Below are 18,070 nucleotides of genomic sequence, written 5' to 3'. Positions count from 1 at the left end.
AAATCTTTGATAAATTAGACACTTAAGATTAGTTTTAGTTTACTTATGTTTTGAGTTTCATTGTTCATTTCGTAGGTAGACTATTCAATTTTATCTTTATCAGGCGACAAAAATCACAACCTAAATCTGCATCATTTCTTCTTAGTTTGGTGAGAAAAACTTCGCTCTAGGAGCGAAAAGTCTCATAAACACCAATTTACCACACATCCACTATCTTTTCACTATTGATTAACTCTAGTTAAATTAAATCTAACCAAATATTTATTTTATTCTCTCTCCCAATCATCCCATTTTTTCTTCACAAATATTTTCTTTCTTTGTGTTTCCATAAAAATAAAATAAAATATTATTTTTCAATTAAAAAATTTTACAAATAAATTTTTAATTTTATGTTGCAGAATTTTCAAGGGGTTCTCCTTCATTCAATTACAATGTGAATTTCTCAATTTTAATTTTTATTGACTATTTTCATTGGTATTTTGGTTGAAATAAAATTGTAATTTGTAATTGCATTTAAGTGTTTTTTTAAATAATTATGATAAAATTTAAGCATTTTTTTTCATAAATGTTAAGAGTAGTTTTTATTTTATTATATAGGTTTTTTCTTTTTTTATTTATTTTTTTGGTTTTACCGACAAGAAATTTTCAAAATTTTCACTGTAGATTTTTTGTGTGGAAAACTAAAGAAATGAAAGATTTGTAGGGAAAATAAAAAGAATGGTTTGAAGAGAGAATAAAATAAATCTTATGTTAGATTTTAATTAACAAGAATTAATCATTATTAGTTAAAAGATGGTGAATGGGTGATTAGGAGACTTTTCGCTCCAAAGCGCCAATGACGAAAAAATTTATGTAGTTTGGTCATCAAAATTTTAAACATGCAAACATTTATGATTATTAGTCTACAAAAATAGAAATACAAATGGTGTGTGTAATAATTTGAAGGTTGTGTAGTTATGTAGTTATGTAGTTATGCAATAATAAGTCTAGCTAAGGTAGCGTTGTGTGATGTTAGAGTCTCATTAGATCCATCTATCTACCCCAATTCATTGTTAGCTTTGGCCTTTAAATCCTCACCTCCCCCCTCCAACTAAAAGCCCAACCTTTCCCAATTCATCTACCTTACTTGCACCTTCTTATCTCTATCACTCGACCAATAGCATCAACAAAGATGCCATCAACTTTGCCTGATTTCTCTAATTATGTGAAGCTCAAATATGTGAAACTTGGTTACCAGTACCTTGTGAACCAAATTCTAACATTTCTACTAATACCTATCATGGCAACAATAGTATTAGAGGTCCTAAAGTTAGGTCCAGAAGAACTACTTAACCTTTTCAAATCTCTTCAACTTGATGTTATCCAAATTCTATGTTATGCTTTTCTTATAATCTTTATTGGCACGGTATACTTCATGATGAAGCTGAGACCGATATATCTAGTTGATTACGCTCTTTACAACCGCCTTGTACACGCCGTGTTCCATTTTCTACATTCATGGAACATTCTAAACTAAACAACATGTCTGACCCAAAAAGTGTGCACTTCCAAATGAGAATTCTCGAACGTTTGGGCCTAGGGGACGAAACTTGTTTACCACCTACTATTCATTATATTCCTCCTAAGCCTAATATGGAAGCTGCAAGGACAGAGGCAGAACTAGTCATATTCTTTGCTATCAATTCTCTTATGAAGAAAACAGGACTGAAGCCGAAAGATATCGATATATTGGTTTTGAATTGTAGTATGTTTTCTCCAACACCATCTACGAGTGCAATGATAGTGAACAAATACAAGTTGAGGAGCAACATAAGGAGTTTCAATTTATTCGGTATGGGATGCAGTGCTGGTCTAATTTCGATTGATTTAGCTTGCGATTTGCTTCAAGTCCATCCCAACTCAAATGCTTTGGTGATTAGTCTTGAAGTGATTACTCCTAGGTATTACAGTGGGAATGAGAGATCAATGATGCTTCTTAATTGTTTATTTAGAATGGGAGGTGGGTTGAGAATGGTTTTTTCCTTTAGATTCAACCAATTGAATTTTTGTCCTAGATGAGTTTAAGATGGCAGTGGCGTCATTTGATAAAACACAAAAACAGTTAAACACTAATGTTAATGATAAGAAACTAACACGTAATATTACCGTTCTTATGTTATCAATTCTATTTTCTTACTCTCAAATAATAATGAAGCAATATAGATAAGAGTATGGATTTGTTCCAGTCCACTCTTAAACTACCAGGACTCAATAGAATTCAACCAATTTAATCTAAGGAAGAACATGTGAGAGTAATGATTATGATGTGAAATCTACTAATATGATTATTCTACGAATTTAATCTTAATACTAAATTAACTAACAATATAATGATGTGAATCAAATATGATGGAAATTAGAGAGAGAATAAAATCCACTTTATGATTCTTTAACATTAAAAACATATATGTTGATACACCATAATCTTTATATTCTCACTAAAAGCTTAAATATAAATCTTAGACTTTTATGATCCCTAATTCAATTATACCATCTCTAGTTATAATCAAATTAGCATTAGAGGAAGGTTTGTTTTCTATTCTCATGGCAAAACTCACAATCCTCTAGTTTAGATTTTTCTTTTCTTATCTCTAAGTCAAGAAAAATCCAAACTTTAAACTCTAATCAACAAATCTATGCTAAATAAATCAAGTCCTCTCAAAGCTTCATTAACCTCCCTCTAATGGGAGTTTAACTTTGATTTATATTGGACTTAAATTACTTAAACAATAAAGGGAAAGCATAATAAAAGAACTTGAAGGTATTTTTATTGAAGGTTTAATGGAGGCTACAAACCCTAATTCTAACCCTAAACTATTTTATTCTAAGCTAAAGAAGGGAGAGAGAGAGAGACCTAAATTATCACTAATCTAAAGAGGGAGTAGCCAAGTATTAAGTTTAGCCTTAATCCTCTTTATATAGGAGATGATTAGGGTTATATTTTCGTGCATAGGCCTGAAAGGGGAACTTTGGGCCTCTAATGTGAGCCCAAAGTCCATTAGGTTAAGTCTAAAAGAGCCAATGTTGCTAGAAATTATTTAAGTACCTTTTTCACCCACTTTTATAGCTCTGATTGGGGCAAGTCTGGAACCATTGGAAATCTCGTTCCGAGCCGGTCGTTTTGACATAAAGTAGGCTCAATTCCGAGGCCCGAGTTCAAAGATACGTCCTTTTAAAGTTTTGATGACTTTTTCTCCTTTTTCTACCCGAATTGACTTTGACTGGGCTTGAAAAGGCTTTTTCTTCTTGATTCTTGGGCTTTAAACATAGAACTCTTCTAGCAATCATCTTCACTCGTTTTCCATGCAAAATGACGTCTTTAAGCACATAAACAACTTCAAGACCTAAAATACACAAAAACACGTAAACAATACTAACTCTTATTTATTATAAACATAATTGACATAAGTAGAATATTATTAAGGGATTTAAACTACACTTTTGGGTGCTTATCGTACTCCCTTAAACTAATTTTTTGTTTACAGTTTGACCATAGTACAAGTAAGTAAATAACTAGTCAATATAAATCAGGGTTTTTTGTAATACTCCTATATACTACTGCAATATAGAACCTCTGAGGGAAACTTTCCCATCTGCTAAACTAAAGCTATGGGTGGGTGATATCAGCAGTTGCTCAACAAACTGTTCCAATATATTTAGAAGCTATTGTGGTACTAGACAGGTTGTTATTGCCCTTCCTCCGTTACTCAAACATGCTTGTCAGGCACTTTCAACTGCTGAAAGATAGTTATGAGGCTCATGCTCCATCTTGCTTCTTGAATTTCCTTCCATTTGATGGATAATTTCATTGTGTTTTTTACATTTAACCAAAAGAGCAGTAAAGTGATAAAAAGGCATAGGTCCTATCGCAGAAGGACCTTTAGTTCCATGATCGTGTCCTTAGGAAGCTGCTAATTGTCGAATCTAAATTTTGGTCATGGCTAGTATATGTGCCACCATATCTGCACCCCTATAAACAACCATCGTTGGGTACCATTATAGCGCCACTTACTACAATGTACGATACCCAAAATAATGGCATGCCAGTACCACCTATAATTATGGCATGTATACGCTGCCCAAAATTATGGCGTGCCTACGCTGCCCAAAATTATGGCAAGCCTGCCCTGCCCAATATTATGGCATGCCAGCGCCGCCTATAATTATGGCATGCCTGCGTTGCCGAAAATTATGGCATGCCTGCCCTACCCAATATCATGGCATGCCTGCCCTGCCCAAAATTATGGCATGCCTGCGCTGCCTAAAATTATGGCATGCATATAGCAAGTTCAGATTTAGAAAATATATTTGTCAAGATATGTTTCTATATTAAGACTTTACATAATTACAAAAGATTTTCTAGCAATTAAGGAAATAATATTTCTCATTATTATCCTATAAATGCCCCATTCCTTTGAAATAAAGAACTACGTTCATTTGAGAGACTTGATTCTGAAGAACGATTCGGATACGTAGGCTGCCTTTGTGGTACAGTCTCAACAATTCATTACAACAACCTCCCTAACAAGATCGTTAGTGTGTTTGGGTGAGTTCTTACCCAAACAGCTAGTATTAGGTACTACTATACTCTATTTGAAAGTCGATGATAAACTTTAAGCCAAAGATAATTATGGCATGTTTTGTACAGTAGGGTCCACACTTCTTTCCTGCATTGATTAATTTTGTTACGTATCAATTTTCATATGTACCCTGCATTTGTTAAGTGAAATGCATGAGAAAGGGAATTACATATGATGCCATGCTTTTAGTCGTTTGAAATGCATGAGAAAGTGGCAAAAACTCTGATGAAGGCGATGAGATACAAATCACTTCGCAGAAAGGAAACTATACTTTATTAATTAGCCGATTTCATGCTGGTTTGTTAGGGATGATTTGCTGTTAACGTAGAGGAAGTGTAGAAGAGTTCAATGGAACTTTAGAAATTAAGAATAACTAAACTTGAAGATTTTTTATTGAAATAAGTAATAAATTAGTCTGATTTTTGTACATGAAGCTTTTTATATATATTACACCTATAAATCAATCTAGAAACTTGCTAACAACACAAAACAAATTTTCTAAGTTAGGAATAATATTAATAATGTAGCTTTTGAATGCAAATACAACTCAAAATAGAACCTTTAGACTCTTCTAGAATACTAAGAACGAAAATAGAATCGATTCCAATTAAACTAGGACTAAATACCAAAATAGAAACTAATTAACTTAGACACAGATAGGACACTTCCGAATCTAATTAGGACAAAAGAGAAACACTGAAATAGAAAAAATAAAAAATAAGAAAAATAAGAAAAAAAAAGTTTGGGAGACTGAGTTGACCCAGTAATATTGACTTGGTCAAATGGAGTTGACTCAATCAAAGCAATCAGTTGTCCTACATCAAGCCTTGTTCTTGAGGAAAGCTCGTCTTCAAGTTTGGTTGAAGAATAGAAACACCTTGCGAATAGTATGGATAAATATCCTTTACATTGAAAGTAGGAGAGATGTCAACCACATATGCAGTCACTATCATGGTCCTGCTTTCACTTGGTCTAATAATAGGTTGGGTTCTGATAACATAAGGGAAAGGCTTGATCGTGTTATTGCCAATTCTGATTAGCTGAATCGTTTTGCTTTGGTTTCTGTGGATCATATTGCTACTCCGTCTTCTGAGATCATGTTGCCCTTGCTGTACATGTCTCTAGGAGGGTGGATAGTGTTCCTAAACCCTTTAGGTTCCATGAGATATGGACCAAAGATCCCTCGTGCACTGAAGTGATTTAGAACTGCTGGCAGACTCATTTTCATGGGTCTCATTCTTTTAATTCTAAAATAGTGGGTTGCAATCCTATGTGAGGGCTTGGAACAAAACTTCTTTTGGGAATATTTTTTTCTCAAATTAAAGAAGCTAAAACGACTCTCTTCTCTTCTGTCTGGCTCTGTTTCTGACCAAGTTCTTGTGGAGATTAGAAATACTAAGGATCATATTTTGGATTTGTACAAGGAGGAATCATCTTGGAATTGAAGCAACACTCGAATACTTCTAAGGTGCTAGAGAATGATAACAATACTAAATTCTTTCACTCTAATGCAAGCTTTAGGAGGAGAAGGAATTGTATGGCAAATTTCAAAATGAGGCAGGCTGTTGGCTTACAACTAGGCCTGAGGTTGCTCAAGAGGTCATTTCATTTTTTGAGGATACCTTTAGACCTCTTCCTAATCCAGCCCTTCTGCCTTCTCTTGAGACCATTCTGGAATTGTTTGAACCTTGCATTTTTTATTCGGAAAATTGTTCCCTGACTAGATGTCCCTCTAGAACTGAGATCAGGAAAGTGGTGAAGAGTATGGGTGGGTTGAAAGCTCTTGGGCCTGATGGTATCCCTGTTATGTTCTACAAAAGTATAGGAGTGTGGTTAGGGAGGATCTAGTGCCGGTAGTTCAATTTTTTTTCAATACTGGCATGTTTGGAAAATATCTCAACCAAACTTTTATCTCTTTGATTCCAAAGCTTGATAGCCCTCTAAAACTTCTTATTACTGACATATCAGCCTTTGTAATGTCTCTTACAAGGTTATATCTAAGATCCTTGAGAAGTTTACTACCTAAGTTCATTTAACCTAATCAAGGTGCCCTTGCTCCTAAGAGATCCATATAGGGGATATTACAGGGGTGGTTCATGAGATTGTTCATAAGATTAAGAGGGTTAAGAAGAGTAAAATTGGTCTATTTGCTCTCAAAGTTGACATGTCCAAAGCTTATGATAGAGTGGATTGGGGAGCTCTTTTTGTTATCATGGTTAAACTTGGTTTCTCTGACAAGTGGATCAATTTAGTGGAATTCTGCATTTCTAAAGTGAAGTACAATAGTACAACGTGTTGCTGAATAGGTTTCTCTTAGGAATGTCACACCTTTGAGGGGACTTAGACAAAGGGACCATTTATCTCCTTATCTCTTCATTATTCTAACTGAGGCCCTATTGAGACTTCTTCTCCATGCCCAAGCTACATAAGACATATCTGGCATTAAGATCTCTAAGAGAACACCTAGTATTACATACATGTTGATGACCTTATTGTTTTTGGCAAGACTTCGCCTTAAAGTTCACAAAATCAATAAGATTATAGATCTTTACTGTAATGCAACTGGACAGATGGTGAATTTGGATAAGTCTACTATTCTCTCTAGTAGAGGTACTTCCCTAGATATTCAAGAAGTTGTGAGACATACCCTTGAGGCAAGGCCTATGACTGTGAGAGATAGAGGAGTTGTTGCAAATTGGCAAGGGAAATTGCTATCACAAGCAGGTAAGACTATCCTAATTAAGGTTGTTGCACAAGCAAAGCATATATACTCCATGTCTGTTTTCTATTTACCTCTTGATATTACCTCTAAGCTGATAAAGCCTGTCAAAATTTCTGGTGGAATGATGCTAATAGTAATGCTATTCATATATGCACAAGGGAGAAATTATGTATGCCTAACGCAGAATGACGTTTAGGTTTTAGAGATTCTCATCTTTTTAATCTGGGCTTACTCTGTAAACTTGTGTGGAAGGTTGTCTCTGAGAAATCTTTATGGAGTGATCTCATGCTTGCTAAGTACGAGAGAGATCTTACTCTCTATAATCATGTTGATCCCACTGCTGGGGTATCTCTTATATGTTGGGGCTTACAAAAACTTCAGAAATACGTAGAGTTAGGGATATCTGGAGTATTGGTGATAGTTCTTCTGTGAAATTCTGGACTGATTAATGGATCAAGGTGTTGGATAAACCATGTTCCAATTCTCTTCTTAATATTGGTTATTCCTTTACCACCTTTTATTTTTGAACGAAGCGTAGGGTTAAGGAGACTGATAAAAGGTAAAATGATAGTTTTACCCATGAATAAGTAACGAAACTCAAACGTAACTAAAACTAGAACTAATTTCAGCTTAATATTATCAAAGTTTTCTACTCTCGTTATCAATGCAATATTTGGAGTAGAGAATTCATTCCACTCCTAGTTCTTTAGAATTAACGTTAACAACGATTATCAGTTCTATCAAAGTCAATGAGAGTACGGATTAATGTAATTATGCTAACAACGAGGTAAATAACGTAATCGAAATGTTCTAAATAATAAGATGACAATTAAAATACTAAGATTCGAATATAGATAAAGAATTAGGGGAATATGATTCCACCTTAATTCGACTTAATCAACTAGCGAGGAATTGTCGTAATCCGAATTGCAATTGAGTCTTTCTAATCCCTAATTGTTCATAGTAATCTCTACCAACTAACAACTAGCATGTGAAGCAATCAAATTCATTCTCATGGTGAACTAAGTACTTTCTAGAATGGAATAGAGTATTATAAACAACTCTGCGCTAAAAACAATCAAGTTTCATCAAGGCTTCCTCAAACCCCTCTAATGGAGGTTTTAGCCTTGAATCATTATACTATAATTTCTAAAACAAGAACAAATAGAACAACTCATTATTGAATAAATGATTAAACTTTATAAATCAAATTTAACAATAGTCTAAGATTCAAAATGAATTAAAACCAAATTTAAAACTAATTTGGAACTATGATTATGAATAACTAATTATCAAATTAAAGCAAACTAATTATGAATTTAAGACAACTAAATTTAAACAAGAATTGAATCATAAAACTAAGTTGAAATGAAAAAAACTAATTCTTTATTAAAAACTAAATCTGATTCTACATAAAGTTCTACTTTGTTCTAAAACTAATTAATTGAATGTAAAAAAACTAGATCTAAAACTAAGTTATTGGATAATTGCTAAGTAAAAAAACTAGATGCTTAAGAGCTAAGTCTTTGTCTCCCATATGGAGTAGACCAGATCCACAAATTCGTGCATGGGCTGGGGAGCCATGTTTTGGGCCAAAAAATCGAGCCCAAAACCTTTTTACTTCAGTCTACAAAGGGGTTTCCAGCTGAAAATGACTTCAATAGCTTTTTCATCCACTTCTGCTCCTTTGATTTGGTCAAGGCTTGGACCATTAGAAAGTCCGTTCTGAGTTGGTCGTTTTGACATAAAGTAGGCCCAATTCCAAGGTCTGAGTCCAAAGATACAGCTTTTGGAAGTTCTGCTGACTTTTGTGCGCTGTTTTTGCTCGCGTTGACCTTGACTTTTCAGCTTTGACCGGGATTTAAAAAGGCTTTTTCTCCTTAAATCTTGGCCTTTTATCATAGAACTTCTTAACAACCAACCTTTGCTTCTTTATCTTGTAAAAGGGACGTATTTCTGCACATATTCGACTCCAATGCCTGAAATACACAAGAACACGATAATAGTACTAACTCTTACTTATTAATCACATAATTGGTCAAAAACGATATTGTTAAAGGGTTTAAAACTACAGTTTTGGGCTCTTATCAAACCACCCCCAAACAACATTTTGCTTGTTCTCAAACAAATATGAGAAATTAGAATAAGTGACCAAAAATGGAGTTCTAACTAATCTCGTTTCGCCGAGTGTGATTGCATTAACCATATGCAACAAGACCTTAAACTACTAGGAATTCCCTAGTGGACGAGTTATAGCCTCGTGAAAGTTTTCTAGTGAAGATACTCACAAACTTCATCTATACTATAACGACTAAGAAATAAAACTAGTGCTTCCTTATTTATGTCTCAATTATCTATACATCTCACTAACAATGAATACAGAATAATCAAGTCGAAACCTAAGCTAATATATGCATAATAATAATCACTACGAAGAAACGTATATACAATGAGTAATACTATGAAATGCACTAACAGGTCCGTTTCTGAAACTTTGGAATAGCGTCCTTAAGTAGGTCCTCAAATAAAAGTCAAGATAAAAACACTTTGATTTTTCCGCTCAAGTTTCGCTACTCTAGTGTGCAGTGGGCACACTTTACCTTACAAACTCAATGACACACAAGGAAGCCGAAGTCGATCAAACACATCTGCCACTTACTATCACACTAACCTATTCCTAGTTGAGCTAGAGGTCTTTATTAGGTATTACGGGGATTAGGTGATGGTTTAAGAATGAAGGAAATGGATATTAAAAAAGAACCAGTCTGAGATAATAGAATCTTCATATTCTGTAACTAGAGAAAACATTGTTCTTTTGCTTCTACACTTTGTTTCCATCCTTAGCCTTTTTATATTTTGGCTTTTTGATTCATTTGATTCTATTTTTGGAGTTTTTATTTTGTTTTTATTTTTATTTTTATTTTATTTTCTTTTCTTTGGATGGAAACTTCTTTTCTTTTCGGAAGCAACTAACTAATTTTTGTTCACACAGGTTTTTCTCTTTTCTTTTCTTCACTCATCCTATTATCAGATTCATTCTAAAATGGGTATGTTGATTTTTTATTTTGTTTTGTTTTTGTAAAAGGGAAAAGGAATTGTGGTTTATGAAAGGCTAAAGAAAGGCTCAGACGGGCGACTAGCGGAAAATAATTTATAGGTTTGAATTTTTGGCTATATCGATCCAAAGAGGGCCTAAATTCTCGCTTTTGATATGGTATAGTGATCAAACAAGTGGACGTGTGATTTCTCTATCCAGAATTTACTTCTCCCTTGTGTAATTTTTCAAATATTTCACTCATATAAGGCTTTAGGCTATATTCTCACTGGATTTATAGAATAAGTACTCTAGCCTAGATTTCAGAAACTTACTGGCAAACAATCATAGATACTTATGCAATATATTTATAGAAAGATGCAAAGATTATTATCTACATATTAACCTATTCGAATGCAAAGACTAATGTGAAACTTCTAGATTATTAAGAGCATAGAAAAAAAACAATACCAATATTCCTAAGTGTATAGCATAAACTTTTTATTTATATTTTTGAATTTTTGATTTTTTTACTAGAAAATAAGTGCATATTATACTATCTATATCCTAACAGATGCCTTAAATTGCGTGTGTTTCTATGCTCACCCCCAAACAAGAAACATGCTTTGTCCTCAAAGTATTGAAATAAAAAGGGTAGAAAAAATACCATGAAAACGCGTGAAATTTGGAACATCTGCAAAACAAAGTTAAAACATACTAATATAGAAAAATAAAAACAGACACAACTCTATATGTGTTCCACCCGTTATGGGGTTACAAGATGTAAAATACTTAGGACATAAGCATACACTAACTGAAATAAAAACTTATCTTATCTCCAGCGTTTTAAACGTCATCACCCTCCTCTTTTATAAAGAAATAAGGTTCCTTCGCATCCTGCCACGCCATGATGATTTGCCGGCCAGGCTTCACGCCATTTATCATCTACGATCGCTAACCTGTTAAGCGCCACTTGGTCGGATGGGGTGTAAGGTGCAACCTGATGAGGTTGTATCCTCCACCCTTGCCAAGTCATTGCACGGAAAGATCGAATAATATAATTGGTGGGTCTCACAATGTCGACCCCAACCCAATCCGTGAAACGGGTACAAAAAATAGGGAAGAAACATAACATAATACGACAAACTAAAACAGGCATAAAAAGGTACTTATTCCTCATGCTATGGGCTCGTGCTAAACTAGACATTAGGGTCTGGGGAATATCATAGAGTATACGTCCCCCAGCTAAAACAAGGAAAATATCACAAGTTTTGTCATTCACAGAAGAATAACGTCATTCCCCTCTAATGTTTAGCATGATCCAAAACATAACAGTGCCCACGTTCATGGACAGGCTACCAAGGGCGACATTATATTCCCCTTGGTTATCTATCCTAAAGATTCCTGCCCCGTAATGCTCATGTAAATCCTCATAGTTATAAAAGTATATATTATCGACCAAATAAGCCTATAAGTCTTGTATTTCAGCAGGCATAGCAAGTCCAAGAACAAAGGCTAGCAAGAACCTGGTAATTTCCATTGGTTTATCCTCAATGGTGATTGATAAGAGCCCAAAAATGTAGTTTTAACCCCTTAACAATAATACTTTTAGACCAATTATGCAAGTAATAAATAAGAGTTAATGCTGATTACATGCTTTTATGTATTTCAGGCATTGGAGTCAATTATATGCAGAAATGTGTCACTTTGGCGAGATAAAGGAGCAAGGGTTGGTCACTAAGAAGTTCTGTGATTAAAGGCCAAGATTAAAGGAGAAAAAGCCTTTAAAAAGCTCGGTCAAAGTTGAAAAGTCAAAGTCAACGCGGGCAGAAATAACGCACAAAAGTCAGCAGAACTTCTAAAGGGCATATCTTTGGACTCAGACCTCAGAATTGGGCCTACCTTATGTCAAAACGACCGGTTCGAAAAGAGATTTTCAATGGTCCAAGCGTTGACCCAATCAGAGGAACAAAAGTGGACAAAACGTCTACTGAAGTAAAATCCGACTGAAAAGGGCTCTGTGGACTGAAGAAATTGGGCTTTGGGCTCGATTTTCCGGCCCAAAACATGGCTCCTCGGCCCATGCACGAATATGTGGATCTTGTCTCCTCCATTTGAAGACACAAGACTTAACTCTTAAGCGATAGTTAGTTTAGGTAGAAAGTAGCCATTAGAGAATAATTGCTAGATCTTGTTTTTACATTCCATTAATTAGTTTTCAATTATTGTTTTAGATCTAGTTTTTACTTTGCAATAGATTAGTTAGAACAAGTAAATGATTAATTGAGAATCATATTTAGTTTTATAATAAAGTATTAGTTTTTAATTCCAATTTAGTTTATTGATTAAAGTCTTATTTAGTTTTAGGATTGTTAAATTCAAAAATTAGTTGTCTTTATTTCATAATTAGTTAATCATAATCTAGTTAATTATTAAATTCATTAGAATTAATTTCGATCTTAGTTGTTAATCATTTCATAGTTATTAGTTTAGTTTTGAATTATTGATTAGAATCTTTATATTATGTTTTGTTTGAATTCGATTGGAAATGATAGTTTGATGAATCAAGGCTAAACCTCCATTAGAGGGGTTTGATGAGGCCTTGATGAAAACTTGATTGTGTAGTGTAGGACTAGTTGTAAGAGTCTATTCCACTCTAGAAGGTAGTTGATTCGCCATGAGAATGGGTTGAACTTCCTCACATGCTAGTCATTATTTGGTAGAGATTGCCATGATTGATTAGGGATTAGAACGACCAACTCTTATCGTAAGAACGTAAGATTTAGATTACAACAATCTATACTAGTTTATTAAGTTGGATTCAAGGTGGATTCAATCCCCCCTAATTCTTTATCTAGATTCACACCTTAGTATTTCCATTATTTCGTTATTAGTATCTTGTTTAGTATTTGAATTGACATCGTAGTATAATTCCACCATTATTCTCATTAACTTTGGCTAGGACTGATATATAATATTAGAAAATATTGAATACTAAAGAACTAGGAGTGGAATGAATCTTTTACTCCACTCTATTTTGATAGATTCGAGAGTAGAATAAATCTTTGATATAACACACACGAAATCAATTTTAGTTTTACTTGCGTTTAGAGTTCAATCTTTTATTCGTAGGTAAAATTATTAATTTTACGCTTATCAAATGGCGCCGCTGCCATCTTATTTCTCTTTAGTATTGTTTTCATTAGTATTATTAGTTTTCCAAAGTCCTATAACCCACCCACCCTTGTTTCATTCTAACTGTGGTTGTCCATTTCAGCACTGAAATTTTCCTCGCAGAATTACACGGAGCGCAACCCAGCGCAACCCGCGCCCTAGGCAGGCTAAATTGGAGCGCTACCCGCACCCAAATCACTGGAGCAGAGCGCACCACGCGCCCTCCCAAGGCATAAACTGAGCACGCCACGCGCCCAAACGCCTGGAACTCCAGTTTGACTGAAATAAGCACCTCGCCCCTCCCAAGCATAAACCGAAAGCCCGCGGCATGCAAAAACCTGGAACTCTAGTTTGACTGAAGCTCCTCCCTCCCCTCCCAAGGCATAAACTGAGCGTGTGACACGCCCAAATGCCTAGAACTCTAGTTTGACCTAAGCGTGACCCGCGCCCTACCTAAGCCTATTATGAGCGCGACCGCCGCCCTCTGCTGAACCTGCCTGATTTCCACAGGTTTGTTTCAAACTTCCATTTCTTCAAGGCTTTCAGTGTTCTAACTTGTTATATACACTGAGTTCGCGTAAACAAGATGCTATTTATAAGCAAAGCAAGGAGGAATTCAGGTACTCCTTTCTTCAACACCTCGCATCTCCAGTTAGAGGTTTATACTATTATATAAGGATTGTTTGTAGTGTTGTTGTGTTTAGTTAAGATTGGTCTTAGCCTTGCATGAGATTAAGGTCAGGTCGAAAAAAAACACCTAACGTAATCAACCGGCAACGTCAACAAACATGCCTTTCTAGTATACCATTCACTACACCTCTAGCTAATATACCACACACACCACCTGAAATAATGGCTAAAGAAGAGAGTTTCCTCTCTCTGACTTTTACAAAGCCTTGAATGATAGCCCTAAATCTTGCATCGTTCTATCAAACCCAGTGGGGGATTTTCGAATCCCCCCAAATCTATTTAATTTGTTACCTATTTTTTATGGGTTAGACCATGAAAAACCTTATCAGCACATGTGTAGGATTGACCAAGTCCTTACTACATTCCACCATCCCACAGTTGGTGCTGAACAAATTAAACTGAGGGTGTTTCCTTTCACCTTAGCCGATAAGGCGGCGTCTTGGTTAACTGCCCAAGCGCCTAATTTTGTGGACTCGTGGGCTAAACTTGTTCAATTATTTATGGAACATTTTTACCTACCACTGAAGACTGATGAAATGCTTTCCAAGATTCATTTCTTTCGATAGAATCCTCATGAATCATTTTCAGAGGCTTGGAATCATTTCACCGATCTTCTTATAGAGTGTCCACACCATAACCTCACGAAAGACACGTTAGTTAGTTGCCTTTTCAAGGGGATCATTACACCACCACAAAGCGGTGCTTGACATAATGAACGGGGGTAGTTTCCTCAGTAAAGGAGCCTTAGAGGCTTATAAATTTCTAGAAGATCAAAGAAAGCATAATAATAACGGGGGATTGACGATATCCCCCGTTCCGCTAGTTCTTCTTCAACAGTTAAGGCCGCTGGTATGTTTGAGATGACACCCGATCCTAAGCTTAAAAATTTAATCGAATCTCTCACTAAAAAGGTAGAGGCTATTGCTGTTCAACAAAAGCCTACCCCTGTCATGAATGTTAACTCTATTCCCTGTAATTTCTGTTTGAGTCTTGGGAATCCCGACTCCTATTGTCCTTTAGTCTATGAACATCCATCCACATAGCCGGACAATGTTTATTCCATTAATAACGAACCTAATGCACCTTAGAGACAAAACCCCAATTTCAGTTGGCGAAATAATCAACAAGTTACACCTTTAGGGTATAATAATCAAAATGTTAGGCAAACAAACAATTATAACCAAGCTCCACCACGACAAGGACAAGGTCAAGGTAATAATAATAATTATAATGCTAATAGAGGTATCGTTCTGGTTAATAATAATAACTATCACAACCCACCTGTTATTAATCAACGTGAGATAGTTCCAGTCACACCACTTGTGACCACTACACCTACACAACCGGATCGTCTTGACGCCTTCATACAAGTTAGCCAACAACTTTTCCAATCCCTGGCTCAATCTAACCAACAGGTTTTACAATCCATTAATCATTTAACCCAACATTTAGCCCAAGAGAAAGTCCAACCAAAAGGCATGTCAAGCGTTACCTAATCCTAAAACACCAAACACAGCCTTTGAGGTAATCGGTAATACTAGTAATGACAATGAAAACATAGGTGAGCTAAATGCCATCACCACTCTCCGTTCTGGGAGAGTGGTTGATAACAACGTAACTATGCCTATAATTACCCCACAAGTAGTCCCTACACCGGAGATTGAACTATATACCGAAATAGAAACTGAAGATCCTACTCCTGTAGAGGTCCCAGTTAAACCACAACCTAAGCGGAAATCAGCCAAGGTTAAGACTCCTATTGATCCATATGCTAAATATAGACAGAAACCACCGTTTTCCCAGAGACTAGCCATGTTAAACAAGGATACAAATTTTGAAGAGATTAGGAAAGTTTTTAAAAATCTAACAATAAACCTATCTTTTCTTGAAGCTATTAAAAAATTACAACAACATGCTAAGTTTCTAAAAGAGTTGTGCACTACTAGGTGGAAAACAAACATTCCAAAAGACGCCTTTTTAACTGAACAGTTTCCAACTCTATCTGAAAATAATGGAATCGTTAAGTACAAGGACCCTGGTCGTCCTACTGTACAATGCACTTTGGGGGATAATCACACGACCACTACTTTATTAGTTCTGGGGGCGAGTGTTAACTTACTCCCTTATTATTTATATAAACAAATCAGTCTACCAAGAGATGCAACCAATGAAAATGACGTTGCAATTAGCGGATCGTTCTATTAAGTATCCTAAGGGTGTGGTTGAAAACGTGCTAGTTAAAGTTAATTTTTTTTACTACCCAGCCGACTTCGTTATTCTCGACACAGAAGTTGCTAACGACTCTGTTCCTATCATTTTAGGGCGTCCCTTCTTGGCTACTACCAACGCGCTCATAAACTGCCGTGATGGTTCGATGTCCTTATCCTTTGGCCATCTTTCTGTTGAGGTAAATGTTTTGAAGACGATTCAACAGTACCCAGATACGACTGTTGATAGAGAGGTTAGCATGATCTAGAGCTTCGCTCGAGATTATTTTGACAACACGTTTCCTGATAATCAGATGCCCAAATTTCTTTCCTTTGGAAGTTAAAACTTCGACGTTTTCGTCCCTACACTAGTCGATACCCATCTTATGGATGAGGACGAGAATTATGACTTTCTCAAAGATACAGAGGAATACCATAGTAATGTGGATGTGACCAAGCTGGATGAGGAACTCGACGAGTTTCTTAGAGCAGGTGACGAATCACCCGATTAAGAACTACATTGCGTACCATCTGCCACGATTCCCCTCCTTCCACCCTTTCAAAGGAACTTAGAGTTTGCACTTGATCCTCTTGTTTCCCCTGTGCTTCATGATTTTCTAAACTCTGATGTTAAGAAAATACTACTTAAAAAGTCACCTAATACTTTCATTTTCAGTTGTATGATAATACCAACCCATGCCACAAATGAGTTTTATGCTAAACCCACATTCTCATTTTTTCAATTCCTTACTTCTAAAATTCATCCATATCTACCATATATTTCACAACCATCCACTTTTTCACACTCATTCATTTGGCCACCGTTTCGTTGGAGGAAAAAGAAGACTTTGCATGCTAGGTTAGGTTCTAGATTCATCAGTATTCACTCTCATCCTGCTAGCCCACGTTTTGGGCAATCATGGTGCTTGATTTTGTTTGGGGGTGCATTCCATGTTATTTATTTATGGAAAAACCCATAACTCTTTAGGTTATTGATATATGATAAATTACATGTTCATTATATACATATGTGTTAGATAAAGTCTTGAGTATCTGACTATAAAAGACTCATTTTATTCTTTAGTGTACTTCCTTTCACTTCTATATATTGATAAGTGCACCATTCAGGTAACCGGGCCCTCCCTAGGGAGTGTGTGGCTGTGAGTACCGGATCCTAAGTCCATGGTTAACATAATTCACGTTTTCCACTCTTGTATATTTTCTCAGTTTTTGAGTCATGTTTCTCTATGGTGTGAATTATACATGTATTGCATTATTGTTTTTATTAGTTTGGATGTTAATTTTGAATTCCATAGTTAAATTTGAATTCGGTAGTTAATTATATTTGAATTTGAATTTGAATATAATTTGGTTCTTTTCAAATTGTGCATCGATTTTATTGTTAATCCCACCTTCCCGAATTGTTTGGGGGTGATATTATTTCTTTTAACATAGTTTTTATATGATCCAATATGTATTATGTAAGTTTGCGATGATTGTTGGGAATATTGCCGATATTGGCATACCTATGATTAGATGTTGTGGTAGGATGAAATTTAAAAGAATTTAGAAGTTACTATTCTAAATTCAATCTAAAAGATATTAGGTTTGTTTTAGAATCAAG

At 35.4% G+C, this 18,070-nt stretch overlaps 1 pseudogene; it reads left to right on the top strand.

The window, feature by feature from the left end:
* Positions 1-1,171: 1,171 nt before the first annotated feature.
* On the top strand, positions 1,172-7,773 carry LOC147515690 (3-ketoacyl-CoA synthase 6 pseudogene; annotated as a pseudogene).
* Positions 7,774-18,070: the final 10,297 nt, after the last annotated feature.

Source organism: Coptis chinensis, chromosome 2, assembly GCF_015680905.1.
Source record: "Coptis chinensis isolate HL-2020 chromosome 2, ASM1568090v1, whole genome shotgun sequence".
Classification (NCBI taxonomy): domain Eukaryota; kingdom Viridiplantae; phylum Streptophyta; class Magnoliopsida; order Ranunculales; family Ranunculaceae; genus Coptis; species Coptis chinensis.
Note: the sequence above shows the minus strand (reverse complement) of the source record. Positions and strands in the feature narration are given on the sequence as shown.